Below are 19,231 nucleotides of genomic sequence, written 5' to 3'. Positions count from 1 at the left end.
TGCAAAAATAATTAGCTCTCAAAAAAGCAAGCTCCAAATATGGCACAGAAATTTTCCACCCTGACAACGTACATATAAAGTCAGAGTTAAAAGCATTCCTGAATGCATGTGAAGCATGGCTCAGGTACTCATCAGCTGTGTAATCTCAGGTAATCACTCAGGTGCTCTGGGCTTTAAGTGTGTTGACAGTAAGACCGTAAATAGTGCCTGCAAGTTTGTGAGGCTGTAATCATTGTTACATGCAACTTGCATGTAATAAGCACAAATGTTTACTATAAATGCTTGTATACTTACTATACATGCTTTATTATATATTACAAATATTTTTACCATGTGAAACAAGTATACAAGTACTATAGAAGTATATTTGCTAGGCAATACTTAATAAACAATAAATGCTTACTGTTAATCATGCTATTCACATGGAGATTAGAGAGTGACTGTGTGTGTGTAAGAGGGTGTGCGTGAGTGTGTGATATGTGCAGGTAGACGATCCCAGCCATCTGGGTGCTGGAAATAGGCATCTTTTGCAATGTACTCCACAGTATATAGGGAACTCCAAAACATCCCCAATAGAGCATACCTTGGTAAGCAGTAGCACGAGATCAGAAGTAGATATCAGAGGTGGGAGAGAGGTATGGAGAAGACATTCATAATCGGGACTAGGGAATAGGGGTGAAATGGTAATATTTGACAAAAATAAATAAAAGTAAATAAACAAGAAATTGTGCTTTGAAAATATGATTTATTTAAAATTATTTTTATTAATTTAAACTGTGTAGAGGTAGGCAGATGCCACTTGTCATTGATTTGACTACTCTCTCATTGAACAGGTATTTACTGAGAGCAGGATTATGAGGATGGTGTCATATAAAATGTAGATGTGACTCCTGCTTTCATGAAGCTTACAGTCTAGTGGGAGTGGTACTTCTTAGCTCTCACCCCTAAATCATCCATTTCTCGCCTCAGACCCTTTACTCTATGCTCATATGCTTTTCCAAAAAGAGCTAAAGGAAAAGAAAAATTTCTTAAATATGTCTAGGAGTCACTTTTATGATTAAGTTGAATTTTCCTAAATTCGGTGTCTAATATCAATCATTAATTTTATGTTATTGAAAAAAATTTCATATGTATTTAAAATTAGAAAAAAAGAAACATTCAAAATGAAATGTACTCACTCATAGTTTAGTTTAATGCCTAAACGCAAAGTTTTCTTCGGGCAGTGTTGATCAAAATGCTTTTATATTGTCTCTGAGAAAGATCTATATGAAGATTTTACAAATGAGTTTTAATATGCGTAATTATGAAGGTAACATAAGGATTTTCATGGATGTGAATTTACTTAAGAAAAAAGTATTTTGTATTAATAAAATGAAATATTAGCATAAATTTAATCTCCCCTAGGACAATTACAAAGTTGTAGCTTGTGGTTGTTGATATTTATCGAAGTCATTAATGTAAACATTGGGGGAGAAAATCCACTTTAAATAAGGCTTTATAATGAGAATCATGATCATTATGTGCCCCAAAACCCACATTTGCTTCTGGAGAGTTTTATTGGAACTAGATATTTTGATTATCGCAGTTGCCCAATTACAAAGTAAGTAAGTATAAAATTCAGAGAATAAAAAGTGTTTTATGCATATATATTTCCTTTTATTTCAAATATTCCCCACCCTTTATATTCCCAAGGTAGTGACAAAATCACAAGTCATGTTAAAAAAATATCTTTAATACAGGAAAATTTTATCTCAGATTTTCAATGCACCTGTGCATCGCAAGGGAACCAAAGACTATTTTTGTGTTTTACATCTGAAAACCTTTCTATTGCTATTTCCTAGTAAAAATTAAAAAATATTCCTTTAAATGTATTCTAATTAAATTACACTATACAATGTTATTTATCAATTCTATTTTTCTTAAAGATTTTATTTATTTATTCGACAGAGATAAGAGATAGCCAGCGAGAGAGGGAACACAAGCAGGGGGAGTGGGAGAGGAAGAAGCAGGCTCATAACAGAAGAGCCTGATGTGGGGCTCGATCTCAGAATGCTGGGATCACGCCCTGAGCCGAAGGCAGACGCTTAATGACTGAGCCACCCAGGCACCCCTCAATTCTATTTTAAAAGCTAACACACATGTACACACACACACAATTCGTTTTTATCTATAAAAATAATCATTTTGGGGTTAAATAGATTTAGTTTCAAATTCCTGCTTCTTCAAGTACTACTGCTGTGACCTTGGAAAAATTACTAAATCTCTCTGAGGGTTATTTTCCTCAATTTAAAATGAGTTGGTATTTAATAATATTATTTGATGTTTAAAGCATCCGAAGTATGATTTAAAAGCTTGGTAAAGTACCTTGTACACGAANCTTGGTAAAGTGCCTTGTACACGAAACAAGGTTAAGTAAATGGCAGTCATTAACTCTTAAGTTTATTGTCAATAACATATTTATAGGTCTACAAGTCCATTTATCTACAAAAATGTGAGTAAAGAAATGTCTGAGTATATAACATTCAGTCAACACGAGTTTCTTGTTCAATGTGGTGTTTGGTTAGTGAACTCTGATGAAGCTTACCATTCATTATCTTCACCTGAAAAATGATCTGTGAACATGAAAAAAGAAGGGAAAATGCAGGACACCTAAAAACTGAGAAAATATAATCCTATAATATAGGAAGGTAGAATTGGAAGAAGATAATTCACTGATGATAAAATCAATGGAGTTTCATTAAGAATTGCAATCTATGCTTTGCCACACACTTTGATTGAGAGCAGTAAGTGGAATGTTTCATCCCTTTTCAATTTCCTATTTATCTTGGAGAACCACTGTCTGCACCTGTCAAAAAACTGGACAGTGTCTCTTCTCTCGGTTTGGTACTAATATTGGAGACAGTCAGAATACTGTTTTCACGGGCACCTCCTTTCTTTTTCATCATGCTTTTTTCTTTACCACTTCTAATAACGAAATGCCTGAAAATAAATGGCAACGAATAGATACAATTTTGGGAGACTATTTGGGTCACACAGCCATGCAAGGCACTCTAGGTGATGGTTTATTTTCAACTAACAAAAACAGAAAATTAATAAAAATTAGTAATTCATGCAAAACTCTATCACCGCCAGTAATGTACATTTTGCTGAAAGTTGTGGTCAAAATAATAGAACACAAAGAGAAATGGGAAAAGTCACAAGTATTAGAAGAAAAAGTTAACATTATGGACAGATAATAGGGCTATATAATTAGAAAGTCCTACTGCAGCACTAATAGAACTTTTTGCAATGACAGAGAGATCCAGCAAGTGCCTGTCCAAAGCAGTAGCTATTTACCACTTGTTGTTACTAAGCATTTGAAATGTGGCAAGTGTGACCAAAGAAGTGAATATTTAATTTAATTTAATATTAATTAATTTAAATTTAAATAACCAAATGTGGCATGTGGCTACTATATTGCGAAGCACAGCCTGAGGGAATCAGAATTCCGAATTAAAAGGAGCATCCAAAGAAATGGCAGATAGAATATCAGTATTTTTTAAATGACTTTTTCCATACACTATCATTAAGCAATTGAAATTATAATTGGAAAATTTTTTCAATTCATTATTGTATTAAAATATCCAAAACCTATCTATCATAAACTGAATAAAATAAATAATTCTCTTAGAGCTATTAAAAATTTAGAAACTTAGCTGAAAGTTTTGAGGATGAGATTTGAATAAATGAAGAGAAATGTGTATCTGGATAAGAAAACTGGGTACTGTAAAAATTCCAGTTCCTGCTAAATTAATTTATGGGTTTAGGATAATGTCAGTCAGAAGTGCAATGGGATCTTTCTTGAGCTTAATTAAATGATTTAAAGTTGATTTAGTGTAGACTTATAGCTTATGCTACATTGTACCTTTCTCTGCAGGAAGATAATAGGATTCCACCCTTTTGAATTCAGGCCTTGCCTTGGGACTGGATTTGGCCAATGAAGTAAAGGAACAGAGGGCATTCTAAGAGCCAGCTATGTGTCTTTTCCTTCAGCCCATGAATCTGCAACGTTCCAGAGTGAAAACATCCAGAACTGCAGCCTACCCAGACAGACATGACACGTGAGCAAGAAGGAAAGCTTGCCTGGTAAGCCTCTGAGATAAAGATATACCTATCAATATTTTCTTTGTGTTTCACCTATTTTAGTTCATATTAAAATGAATTCTAAAACTGAAAGCATTTGCTAACCTGGTAAAGATGCAAAAGACTGGTTATAGGAGCAGAACGTAGACCTTAAGTAGACCACAGAATGAATAGAAAAGGAATACTTTATCAAGTAGGTAGTATTTAATATTAGGAATTTGGGAAAATATATCAATATCAATATATCAACACAAAAGAAAAATTATCAAAATAAAGCTACCTAAAAATACCTTAACTAATTAAAAATAAAATAGCTAAAATTAAGAGAAACAGGACATTTTAGGAAAATGTTACCTATAAGTAATAGACTAGACTTGATTTCCTTCGTGTCTAAATAGGTGGATAAATTAGATAAATAGATAGGTAAATAATTTATTTCATTTTTTTCTGTAAGAGAACATATTTTAAATAAAAATGTGAAGGTGATATGAGCAAACGATTTGTAAAAATTAATATATAGAATTTATAATATCTTATTAATAATACAAATTATGAACAATTATTTCTTTTTAACATTTCAAAAGGGGCAAGATTTTATTTTGAAGGTAATACTCAAGGCTGAAGACGGTTTATTGAACAAAGCATTCCCTTATAGTCATGGTAGAAGTGTGAATTGGTACAAACTTTCTAAAGAGCATTTTTTCATTATATATTAAGAATCATAAATGTATTGATATTGTTTACAACACTAATTCCACTTTTAGAAATCTACCTCAAGAAAATACTCATAATTTAGGAAAAAAATGTATATATAGGATTTTGACAGAATCTTTTTTATAGTAAAGGGTAAATAAGAAATAACTGAAATATATAATAATGGAGTGTGCGTATGGTATCATCACCATTTCAGATAATATAAGTCATTCATTAAAACCAGGATTTTAAAGAATTCTTAAAATTTTAGGAAATTGTCTGCCATGAAACATATGATGAAAAAAGATTAATAATAATTCTCTATGATCTGAACTTAGGGGAAACATACATATATATAGAAAGAAAATCAACTGGATTAAAAATATAAAAATGTTTATTCCTAAGTTTTTATTTACTTGAAACTATTTGCCTTTTTTAAAAAAAGATTTTATTTATTTATTTGACAGAGACAGCGAGAGAGGGAAGACAAGCAGGGGGAGTGGGAGAGGGAGAAGGAGAAGCAGGCTTCCCGCTGAGCAGGGAGCCTGATGAGGTGTTGGATCCCAAGACCCTGGGATCATGACCTGAGCCGAAGGCAGGTGCTTAATGACTGAGCCACCCACATGCCCCAACTATTTGCCTTTCATAATCAAAGTTGCTTATCCAAAAGTGAAATTGAATTTATGAGAAGAAACAGGATATTTAACAGATATTTCAATAATAAGAATAGCATTAACATATTTATTTATTAGAACAGGCAGAATAGATCTTGTGCCAAAAGCCCGTTTTTTTTAGTACCTTTTGAATTTAAACTTTGATGAGTGAGTAAAATCTCTTTCACTGTAAATTTTTAGGTGGTTGCTTCTAAGACGTTTGTTCGAACAGGTGGTTACCTTGAATAGTGTGTTTATCTTTGGGTTGCTTATTATTACAATTATTGTAATGAAATTTGACCTGTACATTAGTATATTATGCCTTTTTTGAGATTTTAATTAGAAATGGCCAAACCAACGAGGACAGACAATAATAAGTTTTATCCTTCTGGTTCTGAGTTGACTGAAAATGGATCTCTAAAACTTCTGTAGGTTTTAAGTCCAACATCTCAGGAAATTCTTCGTCTACAAAGGGAGTAGAATTCTCTGTATTCATGGAAGTAATGGTTGAAGGATAACAAATTTGAATACAGGAGGAAGATAGAACAGATTTTACATGTGTTGCTTTAAGATTAAAGAATTTAAATGTAGAGTAGAAGAAGCCAAGCGAACGCACACCTGGCTTGGAGCTTCCATCTTAAAGTTTGAGCTAGTCCGTCAGGTCTCTTCTGGAGGGAGCCAAGCTGATGGATGCCTACTACTGAGTGTGTGTTGTGCTGCCACCACAGAGGACGGGCATTTTCCCTGCAAAAGCTATTAGACTTAGGAAACTGTGTTCTACAGATTTTCCAGGTCAGTGGTTGTTCAAATGTCATTACATTAACTCAGAGAATAGAAACTTTGCCATTGACCCTAGAGAATTCATGAGCTGGGAGTTGGGAATGGATGTTGGGGAAAAGTTGAACTATGCACTTTTAGGGCAGTTTTTTTTTTTTTTTTTTTTAAAGATCAGCCAGCAAGTTAAGTTCTTTTTCTTAGCTTTAAAAATGAGAGATCAACAATTATTGCTAGATCATTTTCGTTCTGTATCTATTATCATTTCATCTATATAATAGCCAATGGTTATATTTTGCTGGAAAACACATTTTTGCTTAGGCTTTCTAAACTAGAACGTATTTCTCCTGATTTCTTAGTGATTGCATAAAGGATTTCATTTTAGCAAGAGACTTCTGTTAGGCTGAAGAGTCAGACACTGACATCAGAAGCATGAGCCCTTGCAACTGGGGAGAAAAAAGATAAGGCCAAGAGAGCAGATTGATTTACCTGCTATGATGGCTGGTCTTTACAATGACAGCCACACAATCTGGCATACAATGGCAAATTTAGGTGTTGTTATCCACAAAGATGTAATATGGTAAGACAAAAAAAAGTACAAATGATATTCAAGACTTTAAATTCGGTGGAGGGCAGAAATGAATTTCCAGGCCACCCATGCATTCAAAATAAGACCAATGTTTAAGATGGAGACAGTCAGATTTACCTCCCAAAAACGAAGGAATAGAAAGAGCTAGCCATGGTTCTGGTCATGTAGGTGCTGCTGCTCTGATGGCAAAAGAAAACTGGAGTAATAGGCAATGTATGATAGTTAGAGTTAACCTGTCAGAAAGACCCTGAAGACCAAATGGTCAACCCCATACACTTGCTGTTGTCTGGGGTCCAGCCATACTGACTACTCGAACTCAGTGTACATAAATACGCTAGACAGTAGGAGTTGGTAGGGTGAAGATACTGAAGGACTATGTCATCATTGCTTTCAGTGAGAAGGACAGGCCTAAGCCTACAAAGATAGAATTCTTGGAGGGAAGGCTTTGACAAATGTTAATAATAAAAGAATGGAAAGAGGGACTAGGAAGGGAAATAATTTAACATTTGCCAAATATACTATAACTAGGTACTTGAGCTGTATTAGTTTATTTAATATTAGTGAATTATGGGTAAGTGTTAAAATTTTCTTATTATAATTGATGTGATGGGATCCAGAATGTTGGATAGTGACACAAGTATGATCCACAGCTCAGCATGTCATAATGTTGAAATGCATATTTTTGGCTCCATATCATGATGCATCCACAGCCTGTTTATATTGAAAGAAGCCAAATGTAAATGTCCTTAGATATTCTTCATAGTGTTCTTCACATACATGTTATTTGACTAAAGAGATCTGATGTCAAGTTTATTGGAAAGTCTCTGGTGCTTTATGGAACTGCAATGAGTAGATTACTGAAACACTTTGTATAGCCACTCATGTAGATTCAGAGTATACTAGTCCGTATTACACGCCCTTTAGAGAATCAGAGAGACAACTTCTTTGTCTTCAAGGTAAGAGGCAAACTGGAAGAATGCACACACTGCCCTATAAACCTGTCCCCCAAAAATGCAAGATATATTCATGGAATTAGGATTGAGTTTGTCCGTATGAAGAAAAAAATTAAAAGTTGAAGAACCCTGACAAGGAGCTTAAAAATCTGAGTTACAGTAGAACTATGCCTGGCTCTTTGAAGGCATTAAGTTGCAGAAGGGTGTGCTGATAACAAGTATGAAATGGGGACAACCAGAAGCACACAAGGAGATTAAAATGTCAGTTACAGGAACAAATTACTTCAAAAGGGATTAAATTAAGATATCAAGAGTGGAGGGATTTGTGTAGCTCAGGTTGTTGGTGAAAGTTATGAAAGTTTTCTTCACTAACTTGTCAGCCTGAATGTAGTTTAGGCTATCATGGGCAAATTGGATACCAATAATCACTGTTTGAGCTTTTACGTCAGATGTTAGTGGATGATTTCCAAATCCGTAAATACCAAGGAAGCTCTCAAATTCCATTCCCTTGTTCGTCTGAGAAAAGGTTGGCAATTGGGTAAGTTTCCTGTAGTTGATACTTTGTATGCTTAGTATTTACACAAAGATTTGCCACAGGCATTACCAGAAAAATTCAAATCAAATCGAAGCTATTGGGTCACAGAATAATTAGAGTCATTCCTTCATGTTATTAATATTTATGGAATATTCACTGTATGCTAAGCACTGTCGTAATTGCTAAGCAACAGTGGTCCATGCCCTTATCTTACAGTCTAGTTTTATCAAATAACCACATACCTAAATGTAAGTCTGCAACTATGGTGAGGACAATGAAGAAGAGTGCTTCTTTATTCTCTAAGGAAATTCTTTTCATTCTTGGCTCATCTGAAGGATGACTGGTATTAACTAGGAGAAAAAGGATGGAAAGGAATGTCCCATCAGGGGTCATATTGTGTGCAATGTTTCCCTGAGACAGCAGGGAAATGAGTTTGGAAAACTTAAAGAAGGAGTGAGTCAGAGACATCAAAAGGATAGAGGATTTGGTATAGAAAGAAGTGGTTGAGAAGTGGTAGAGACCACATGACACAGCAAACATATTTTTGAGCTACTGTTCAATGTGGATGTCACCAGATGTTGTGCTTATTTAAATTTGGATTTAAAGGAATTACAATTGGGGGCGCCTGGGTGGCACAGCGGTTGAGCGTCTGCCTTCGGCTCAGGGCGTGATCCCGGTGTTATGGGATCGAGCCCCACGTCAGGCTCCTCCGCTATGAGCCTGCTTCTTCCTCTCCCACTCCCCCTGCTTGTGTTCCCTCTCTCGCTGGCTGTCTCTATCTCTGTCAAATAAATAAATAAAATCTTATAAAAAAAATAAATAAATAAAGGAATTACAATTGAATAAAATTAAGAATTTAGCTCCTCAGTTGAACTAGCCACATTTCATATGCTCAATTGCCATTTGTGGTTAGTGGTTACTAGATTGGAAAATTCAGAGAACATTTCCATNTACAATTGAATAAAATTAAGAATTTAGCTCCTCAGTTGAACTAGCCACATTTCATATGCTCAATTGCCATTTGTGGTTAGTGGTTACTAGATTGGAAAATTCAGAGAACATTTCCATTATTGCAGAAGTTCTACTGGATAGAACTGTGTTAGATTTAGCTTCACCCTAAGAGCAATAGGAAGTCACAGAGGGATTTTCTTCAACATTGAGGTAGGGAATGATGCAACCAGAAGGCATATTTTGAGAAGAACTTGATGGTTATAGAATGGAGACAGTTTGCCTGGGGAAGAGCAAATTGCATTTAAGTAGGCAACTTAAAAAGCTATTATAGCCTCTAACAAAAATATTATCATACGTGGAGATGAGAGATGTGAACAGGGTTGCATGATTTTTGCAGCTAAAATGAACAGGATTTAGTGATGGATTCCATTTGGGACTTAAATGAGAGGTTTTTGGGGGGTTGCCTGGGTGGCTTAGTTGGTTCAGCATCTGACTCTTGATCTCAGCTCAGGTCCTGTCTCAGGGTCATGAATTCAAGCCCCAGGTTGAGCTCCATGCTGGGCGTGGATTCTACTTAAAAAAATGAGAGAGATTTTTAGCTTCCAAAGTTTCTGGATGGTGGTGCCATTCATTGGCAGGAGGAACAGAGGGAAAGGATCAGATCTGTAAAGGGTAGTGCTTTATTTGAGGTCCCTGGACAATCTAATATGTCAAGAAGCAGCTGGTTATAAACTTTTCCTTTTCTTCCTTCCTTCCTTGCCAGCCACCCTACAATTTATTCCTTTTAATAGACAGTGCAGCTTAGAGGAAGGCCTTGAGATTTTGGTCACACTCCTTATAATAAGATCTGGACATTTAACTGACTGGAAAGGTAGCAGATTTATACTTTGAGAGCTGAATGGGGCACTAGAGATTCCACAATGCACTTCCATTATTTTCTGGATGTAAAGACCAAATACTGGAGAGTTTCCATCTCTTCTTGGTTAATGGCGGAGATAGTTTTTCTGCTTTTGCATACTATTTTTTCTTCTTACACTATGCTACTTCCCCAGAGTGAGAAAAGTAAGTCTTTTCTGGTCTAAAACTTTTGCAGTAAGCAGTTGTATGAGAAATATCTATGGAATTGCCTGGCCCAAAGGCAGACAGTGTAGAATTCTGCTTGATAATGAAAGAGAGAAAGATGCTGGCTAGGTTTCTTGGCACAACTTTAAAGGCATAATTCTTCAACATTTCTTCATACTATGGCAATATATTTTGATGGTATCTGTGAGTTGCTCAGAGAATTTCAAAGTAGTTTTAAATTTCCTTAGCCACAAAAAGCTTGTCAAGGACTGCTGAACGACTATGAAAATGTGAAAACAAACACTCCCGGTGAATATAAAAAGCTTACTGATTTGGAACAGGTTTCAAAAGACAAAATCCAGCATTTCTTGTTGAGATAATATACTTTCTGCTGTTTCATCCTGTTCATTCATTCTCTTGCTTTATTTATTATTTCCATCTGCCTAGATATGCTCTAAATTTCCATTGGGCCCTGATGTTTTGTTAGTGTGAGGATAAAATAAAATTCACTTACCTGGGTAGTTAATTAATTACAAATGTAATTGAGGAATGTTAATCTTACATAAACAACTTTTTACAAATATATTTTAAAGGAGAGAGATCTTCGCTTAATTTTAAGTAAATATTTTTCACTTTAAGATATCTTGTTTTTTTAAATTCCATATCTTTATAGGAAACAGAATCTACAATGCATATTAGAACAGAATGTAGACTAATTCTTCCATTTTATTTACGTAAATACTCAAAGCATTTTGCATTTGTTCTAAATAATCTGCTTAAAAATCTGGTGACATACAAAAACATTGCCACTCCTTTTTAAACACTAGGAAGGTAAAATGTGGGCAAAGTAAGTTTGTGATATCTGATAAGAAATTAGTTGATAAAAGCTAAAAGAAGAGTTAATGGTTCCTGTTGAATATTAGCCAGTTAAGCATAACTTTACAAATACATATCATTGCATGAGTACTGTAAGTAGATGTATATATGTCATTTGTACTAAATATTATTCTTTAGTCATAAATATTTTTTAACACTTAGGATTCTGGAAATAAATGATCAGTGTCAATGTTAACATGATTAAGAGTGACTCTATCCTTCACTTGCTGACACACTATAGTTCATTCTGAAATATCTTATCTATTACAAACATCAAGACTAGAATTCATATTTCTGTTTTTAAAAATATTTCATTTGTTTATTAGAGAGAAATGGTGAGACAGAACAGGAGCAGGAGGAGGGGCAGAGAGAGGGGCAGAGGGAGAAGCATTCTTCCCACTCAGCAGGGAGCCACCACCAGGCCTAATCCCAGGACCCCAGGATCATGACTTGAGCTGAAGGCAGACAGATGCTTAACCAGGTACCCCCAAATTTTGTTTTAATGACTACCTTCAAAGACAACATGAAATTTTCAGAAATTAAACTTAGGAAAGGCTGGGATATATAATTGCAACCTTACCAAGACAGGTAAATATAGAAATGATTGTTCTTATTTCTAATTTAAAGCCAATATTATTTTTAGAGGGCGGATATTACAGATGACAAAAAAAAAAAAAGAGTTCAGTTATCGGAGTGTAGGGTAATATATACTATGTCCTGTTACTTTCATTATATATTTTTTCAATTTTGAATGAGAAAAAAATGTAGTCTTGGAAGTCATTTACTGTTATATCAATTTTATACAGACTTGACCTTGACCAAAGAAACATGCTTTGAAAAGTAGAAATGTTCCCAGCTAAGTAATATACATTAGTCATTAACATTAACTCAATTTTCAGATAAATAATAAATCTGTTCTGATTTTATAGCTGGGAGTTAATCCAGTAGAGTGGTTATCATCAACTCCAAGCCTTTTGGGGTTTTTAATTGGTCTATTCAAATGAAAACCTTTATGCCAGCTTTTGTTACCACCCAATTAATTTTCAAAACCAATTAAGATAAAATCATACATAATAATCTCCTACTTATTACTAAGTGTATAAAATTTACCTCTATCGCTTAGTTCTTTTGACCCACCATTGACAACTTCTGATGAGTGGAGCTCCAGCACTCTGCCTCTTTGCTTATTAACATTAACGGACATTTGAAAAAAGACACTCACTTCAATTTGTTAATTCAAATCGACATTGCACATTTTCTATAATTTGAATAGCTCCACAATTGTTTGTCTTTGAATACCTGACTTCACATTATCCGGCTTTTTAACTCTGCTTGAGAACAACATGGTACTAACACAACGTTATATGATTAATCTTGCTGTTGACTGGTGATCAGTCTAGTTCATATAAATCTTCTGAGAATAAAAACCTAAATATTAGAAGTAACCTTTTATTTAGGTTTGTAAACTCAAGGGTGTAAATTATATTTCTGATTCGTTTTGATTTTGGTAGTTCACTATCATATTTCTCAAATTCTGGATACTATTCTATACATTTGTTTAACACCCATTCAAGTAATTTTATTATAAAGCATTAGAAAAAAGTTCCAATTGCATTTGATTTTTGTATTCTTTCCATAAACATAATTTAGCATTGTATAAATGTAAATGTATGGCAACAGTATTGTAAAGTTTTGTTCCAAGATATTTTTGCCATCTGGATTTTAAAATAATTAGTCAAGTTTATGTCAGGGAATTAATAGCGTTCAAATGCATTTTTATACTTCATCTATATAAATGAATTCAGCTAAAGTATTTTGAAGGAATATATATTTTAAAGATGTAGAAAAAATAATGACTTGGTGCTCATGCCCAGCTCTAGGATAAGCCATAAATGTTATTAGTACTCTAAAATTAATTTATCTGTGTAAACATCTAAAATGGCAATAAATTAATTCATTTTTATGTGCATCTTTATAATGCTTCATTAGTGGGATATTTCTAAATTCTCATTAGATGAGAATATAAGATATCTCATGTATCTAATATACTTTTTCTCATAAGAGTAACTATTGTCTACTAAGGCAGTGGATTCCAACCATGATTTTAACAGGGAGTGGGAACATTTCTGTAATTTTGTGAAAGCCGTTGGGGAAGATGTACTACAGGAGGATTATAAAGTAAAATAAACAAAGATATATCTTAACTTCAAAATGTGAAGCGTTGGGGGAAGGGTGAATTAATAGGACTGTAGTTAAAGAATAAGTTAAAACAACAGGACCCACGAACGCAAGGCAGCTTCTATTTCCTCAAAGAGACTTTGGTTTGGTTGAAGGAGAAGAGGATGGGAGGGCAGTTATTTAAAATGTATTTGTGGGGGGGGGGCACCTGGATGGCTCAGTTGGTTAAGCTTCTGCCTTTGGCTCAGGTCCTGATCTCAGGGTCCTAGGATTGAATCCTGCATAGGCTCTCTTCTCAGTGGGGATCTGCTTCTCTCTGCCCCTCCTCCCCTTGTGGTCTCTCTCTCTCTCTCAAATAAATAAAATCTTTTTAAAAAATAAAATGTAGTTGTGTGTGTGTGTGTTTTAACCATCTTACTTTCAGGTAATAAACTACTTCCTTAATTTTATGCAAATGGTGGTATACATTTAAAAATGTGTATTTTGCTACACTGATGATTTCACTTCAATTGGATAAATGGGAAGAAATGAGTCAGACTATACTATTTTTCACTGAAACTGCCAGCTGCCCTCAAACAAAGTCTTAAATTGATAAGTAGGAAGTTAAACAGCTTAAAAGAAATTCAGGTAACATTTCTTAACACAAAGTAAAGACAAAATATAAAACAGAATGTAAGTGATATCAACAGAAACAGTGATCATAAGCCAATTTGAAACAGCTGGGGAATGCATTCTGGAAGAGAAATCTGGAGCCCTATGTTGCTAGGGAACATGATCCTAACGGTGACTTTTATCTATGTTTGACTTAACTTTGATCAACTTAGAAGAAGAGACATCTTTTTCAAGTAAACTGTACCTGTATTTGCAGCAAATTTTTTTCACCTGGAAACGTTTCACCTAGAAAGACATTAATACATTCCTTGAATAATGTTTTTGATAAGGAAATGACCCTTCAGGACTTATTTCCCTATAGAGTAACACACTAATATGTCTTTGTCAACAATTGCCATTTTTAAAACCTTATTCAACAGTAGAAATGAAGGAATATCTCCTTATACGGTGTGGTTTCACGGCTTTGATACTCCATTGACTCCAGGTTACCTCGTGCAGGCTGAGAGTTGACTATTCAACAGAGATGCTGAGAACAATCCCTGTTGATAGTGCTACTTTGCCTGTACTAGAGAATTCCACTAAAGATATGCTATACACCTCTTGTAAGTTTTCAGAGTTCCCATTATGTTTTGATTCACAGAACTCATACAGTTAGAATTTATATATTGATGTAATTTCTCCATTAGTGTTCAACTTCCTCACTAGACTGAGGGCAAGGTATGTGTTTTGCTCGGCAAAATATCTTTAGATCCTGGTACAATGATTAGTGTATAATATGTTCTTTTAATGAATATTTGCCAATTGAATGATTGGATAAATTAATGATCAATTAGAGGCATGTTTTTAAATATGCCAAAAAATTCCTGAAAACAATCAGCTTACTTTTAAACTCATCTGGACATATGATCACAAAGTCAAATATATATATATACATATATATATGTATATGTATATGGAATATAATTAATGTTGAAAGCATTTTTGATATACGACTAGAAAATGAAGAATAAGCCATATTGAAATGTCAAGAACTCTTTACCTTATCTTTATTTGAGTTATGCTTTAAAAAATCAGGCTAATTAGAGAATATCTTAAATTTCATCATGAAAAAAAAAATGATGCAGAGCTCTGTGAGATTCTATTATAGCTAAATTCAATAAGTGGTTTTAAGAAATTGCTCTAAAAAGTTTTTGAAAGGTTACCACATGGAAGCCAAAGAATTGATGTAATAAAATACCATATAGTATACAATAAAAATGTCTGTTTTGTTGACCTTCTTAAATCTATTACTCATGGAGTACTCAGCAAATCTTGTTAAAGCCTTGCTACTAAGGACTTTGTGTAGGAAACTTTCTTTTATAAATTCATTTACTAACGGCCTGTCCTGGTAGTAACCCAATAAAAATATTTCCTGGGAATTCAACTTAGACTAAATTGAAAAAGCTCTGGACCGAAGTCCTGCCTCCCCCACCAATGGCTCTGTGTCTGGGACAATGAGAAGAGGTTAAAGACTAGAAAATGTGTGTTTCATCTAGCTCTCGTGTTCTGTATTATTGTTTGTTTTCAATAGTGACTTGGCTTTCTCTTCCATGTAAAGGTAGTGATATGAACTCTTTGGACTGCAAACTCATAATTAGCATCATATTTGGGTGTCTGAGGGCCTCATTGTACTCACAGTGGGTTCCAATTCAATGCTTTCTGTGTATAAACATATTTCCTGTTTTTTGGACCAAATATTTGGGGCTAGGACAAATGCAGCTCAACCACTTACTCACTGTTACTTACGTTTCACATCTGTTGCAAAGGTGATGATCATGGTACTAATCTCACAGGTTTGTGGTGAGGACCCCATACACTGATATATATAAAACAATACATTTGGTGTAGTAAGAACTCAGAGCATTGGAGTTCTTACTTGGTAGTAAGAACTCCAAGCATTTTAACTTTTAGAATTACTGGCTTAGAATTTTAAAAAGATAAATCTGTGTCCTCTAAAATCTCACAATATATTTGGATAAGATTTTAAAAAACACAAGGAAAATAGCAAGTTCAAAATAAGAGTTAACACATTAACCGGAGGAATGTCACAAGGCACAGTTAATTTCCAATGAATTGACTTTTTTAAGGTTGTTGTAGGAGAACAGAGGATGAAGACACCAGCCTNATAAGATTTTAAAAAACACAAGGAAAATAGCAAGTTCAAAATAAGAATTAACACATTAACCGGAGGAATGTCACAATGCAGTTAATTTCCAATGAATTGACTTTTTTAAGGTTGTTGTAGGAGAACAGAGGATGAAGACACCAGCCTGGCTGGGGGAGTCTCCAAATATGTTTACAAAGATCGGTTTGGGCTAGAGCTAGTAAAATTAGTAAATACTGGTCTCCCTTTCAGTTAAAAATGTATAGCAAATATTTGCTTATAGCAATATTTTAGCTTGCATCCTGCCTTGATCCAAAACTATTGGGACAATTACATCAATAGATAAGAGCACATATCAAAAGTGTCGTGAAAACACACTTTAGAGGAATATTCTAAATAAGCTAGTACAAAAAAAGTCAAACGCAATATTTCCAGGCAGGTCTCTAAAAAAGGTTGAAAGTCTATTCCTCTGGAGTCCCTACCAGTACTGGATTCCTGATGTGGGCAGCCACTCAACCACCCAGACAATGGGAGACATGCACAGAGACAAAAAACCCAAAGTGACATTTTATTAGTGAAACTGTTAAACTGCATTTCCTTTTGCTTAGATGCGCCATCCTAAATCTCAGAAGTGACGCCGGCTGGAGTCAGAGGACAGAGACCAGGACCAGGGCCAGACAGAAAGCATTTGCTGCACCATACATGGATTTGCCAGCCCAAGATGGCCACCGTGGGCTTTCTCAGAGCTGAACAGTCCAGTTCTAGCTGCACTCCCATGGAAGAAACATAAGAAGAAATAAATGTCACGGGCTAGCCTAGGTTCATAATGTCAGGAGAATCTTCTACAGTGAAGGAGAGAGAGAGGTCTTTCCTCTTTTTGAAAATATCTCCCCAGTCAATGGAGACTTAATCCTGTTGATCGGGCTCAAGGGTCTAAGCAGTTTCTGTCAGGACTTCTCTGAGGGGCTCTGGGTAGGACTTAGCAGAGGGCCTTCCCCTGAGAAGTAGCTTGCCCTAGCAAGAAGGAAGGCAGTTAAGTAAAAAAGAAAATAATCACTCTTTTATGAGGCCAAGACACACAAACTCAACTTTCTTTACCTAATGGCAATCTAAGAATGGCTATGACCAAACTCATCTCCAAGTTTGTATTAATTTGTTCAAATGACATTGAAGGAAATATTTATTTCATATTGTGTTTGGGAAAAGCTAAGTTAGAGGCTCCTTATCATAACTAAAAAAGGCTAACTATAAGGAGGCCCAGATTACAAATAATTTGAAAACAGTAACAGCTTTTTGTAGAAGTCACTTCAAAAAATTACGATATTTGTAAACCATCCTTTCAAGAAGCTGAAATACTAAATACAAGCTCAAATTTTTCAGTATAAAATGAAGGAAATGGTAAAAAATGGCATGTTGATTAATTCTCTACAAAAAGTCATTATTCTGATTCTAATTTTCCTTTTTTGTCCCCCCACAGACACTTTCTTTTTATGAAGTTATCAGATCTACCACCAAGTAGATGAAAACGCTGGACATAAAGAAAACAACTGTCAAAATTTTTAAGGGAAAAAAATCCTCACGCACCTAGAAGAAATTAATTGCCCTGTCTAAATTGTTGATAACTGTGGCAAGAAAAAGATGTTACTTTCATCATTTATTCAAAGCTGCCAAAACGGTATTGGAGACATTGATAAAAAATAACTACATTTGCAATTTAAATAGCACAAAATATTTCATTTTTAGCTGTTTTCCTCTTTTTATTTCTTGGGCAAATTCATTCCTCTTTTCAGCTTGGCTGGACTGATTGCTCGCCTTCATAATATACTGTTTGGAATGATTTAAATTCATTTTTTTAAATAGAAAAGAAAGATAAATGGAATTTTTTAAAAGCCCACATACATTGGTATGCTTTGACATGCAATTCTTTACTCAAATTTACTATAAATTATAAAATTATAAAATTTTATTTCAAATTGTAAGCTTTAGAATTTTAGAATTTGGATATGTGAGGAAAGGGAGAAAGGGAAGGATTTGACTTGCAGTATGAAATAGGGTGTCTCTCCTAGAGAAGTCTTCATAGGTTTCATTTTAATTAACCTGCCTTCATTTTTATTGTTGTATTATTCAGTTTCACTTTATGGTGCCATTTAGACAGTAAACTTTTCACACATCTGCAGGGACTGATAACAATGAGTTTAATTTAAATTAAAACTATCAGTACAATTTAAAGATACCAGTGCCACTAAGAATATTTGCTACAATAGCATATATCAGTTCAACCTTTTTTCAAGAAGCCTTTAGAAATACTGGTGGACATGCTGAGAATTTTTACCCATTTTCTTTTTTTATACAAAACTGCTCATTTATATTAGGATTTGGAAATCTTTAAGAAACTAAATATTTCTTGATTCTCAACTAATTTGTTCCAGCTTCTGTATGACTAGACTAATCCTGAGTTGTTTAAGCTATACTGATTATTTGGGATTGTTAGTGTTTAATTGTTTTTATTGAAAAAAATAGGAATTTTAATTATGTCTTATAAATAGCATTATTTAAATGGCTTTGGGAAGTACATATATAATCAAGAAAGTACTTAGTGACACAAGGGAAATATATTTTTCAGCAAAATTGGGGAATAAAAATGAACAATATGAGATAATAAAACACCATATGAGAAAAAATAATTATGATTGTGCTTCTACTAGGAATATTGCTTCACATATATCTGAATTTTTAGACCATCCTTAAGTTTGTTAAGATCTCACCTCTGATTATACAACCATATGTTATCTTAACATTAGCTGTCTCTGGATTCCTTCACCCTTTNGAAAAAAAATAATTATGATTGTGCTTCTACTAGGAATATTGCTTCACATATATCTGAATTTTTAGACCATCCTTAAGTTTGTTAAGATCTCACCTCTGATTATACAACCATATGTTATCTTAACATTAGCTGTCTCTGGATTCCTTCACCCTTACTATTTTAAGCATATTATTGATTTAAATACTGTCTTGGTATATTCTAGAAACTATAAATCACTCTTGAAAGACATTGAGGAAGACATAAAAAGATGGCAAAATATTCCA

The sequence above is a fragment of the Ailuropoda melanoleuca genome, chromosome 10 (assembly GCF_002007445.2).
Source record: "Ailuropoda melanoleuca isolate Jingjing chromosome 10, ASM200744v2, whole genome shotgun sequence".
Classification (NCBI taxonomy): Eukaryota; Metazoa; Chordata; class Mammalia; order Carnivora; family Ursidae; genus Ailuropoda; species Ailuropoda melanoleuca.
Note: the sequence above shows the minus strand (reverse complement) of the source record.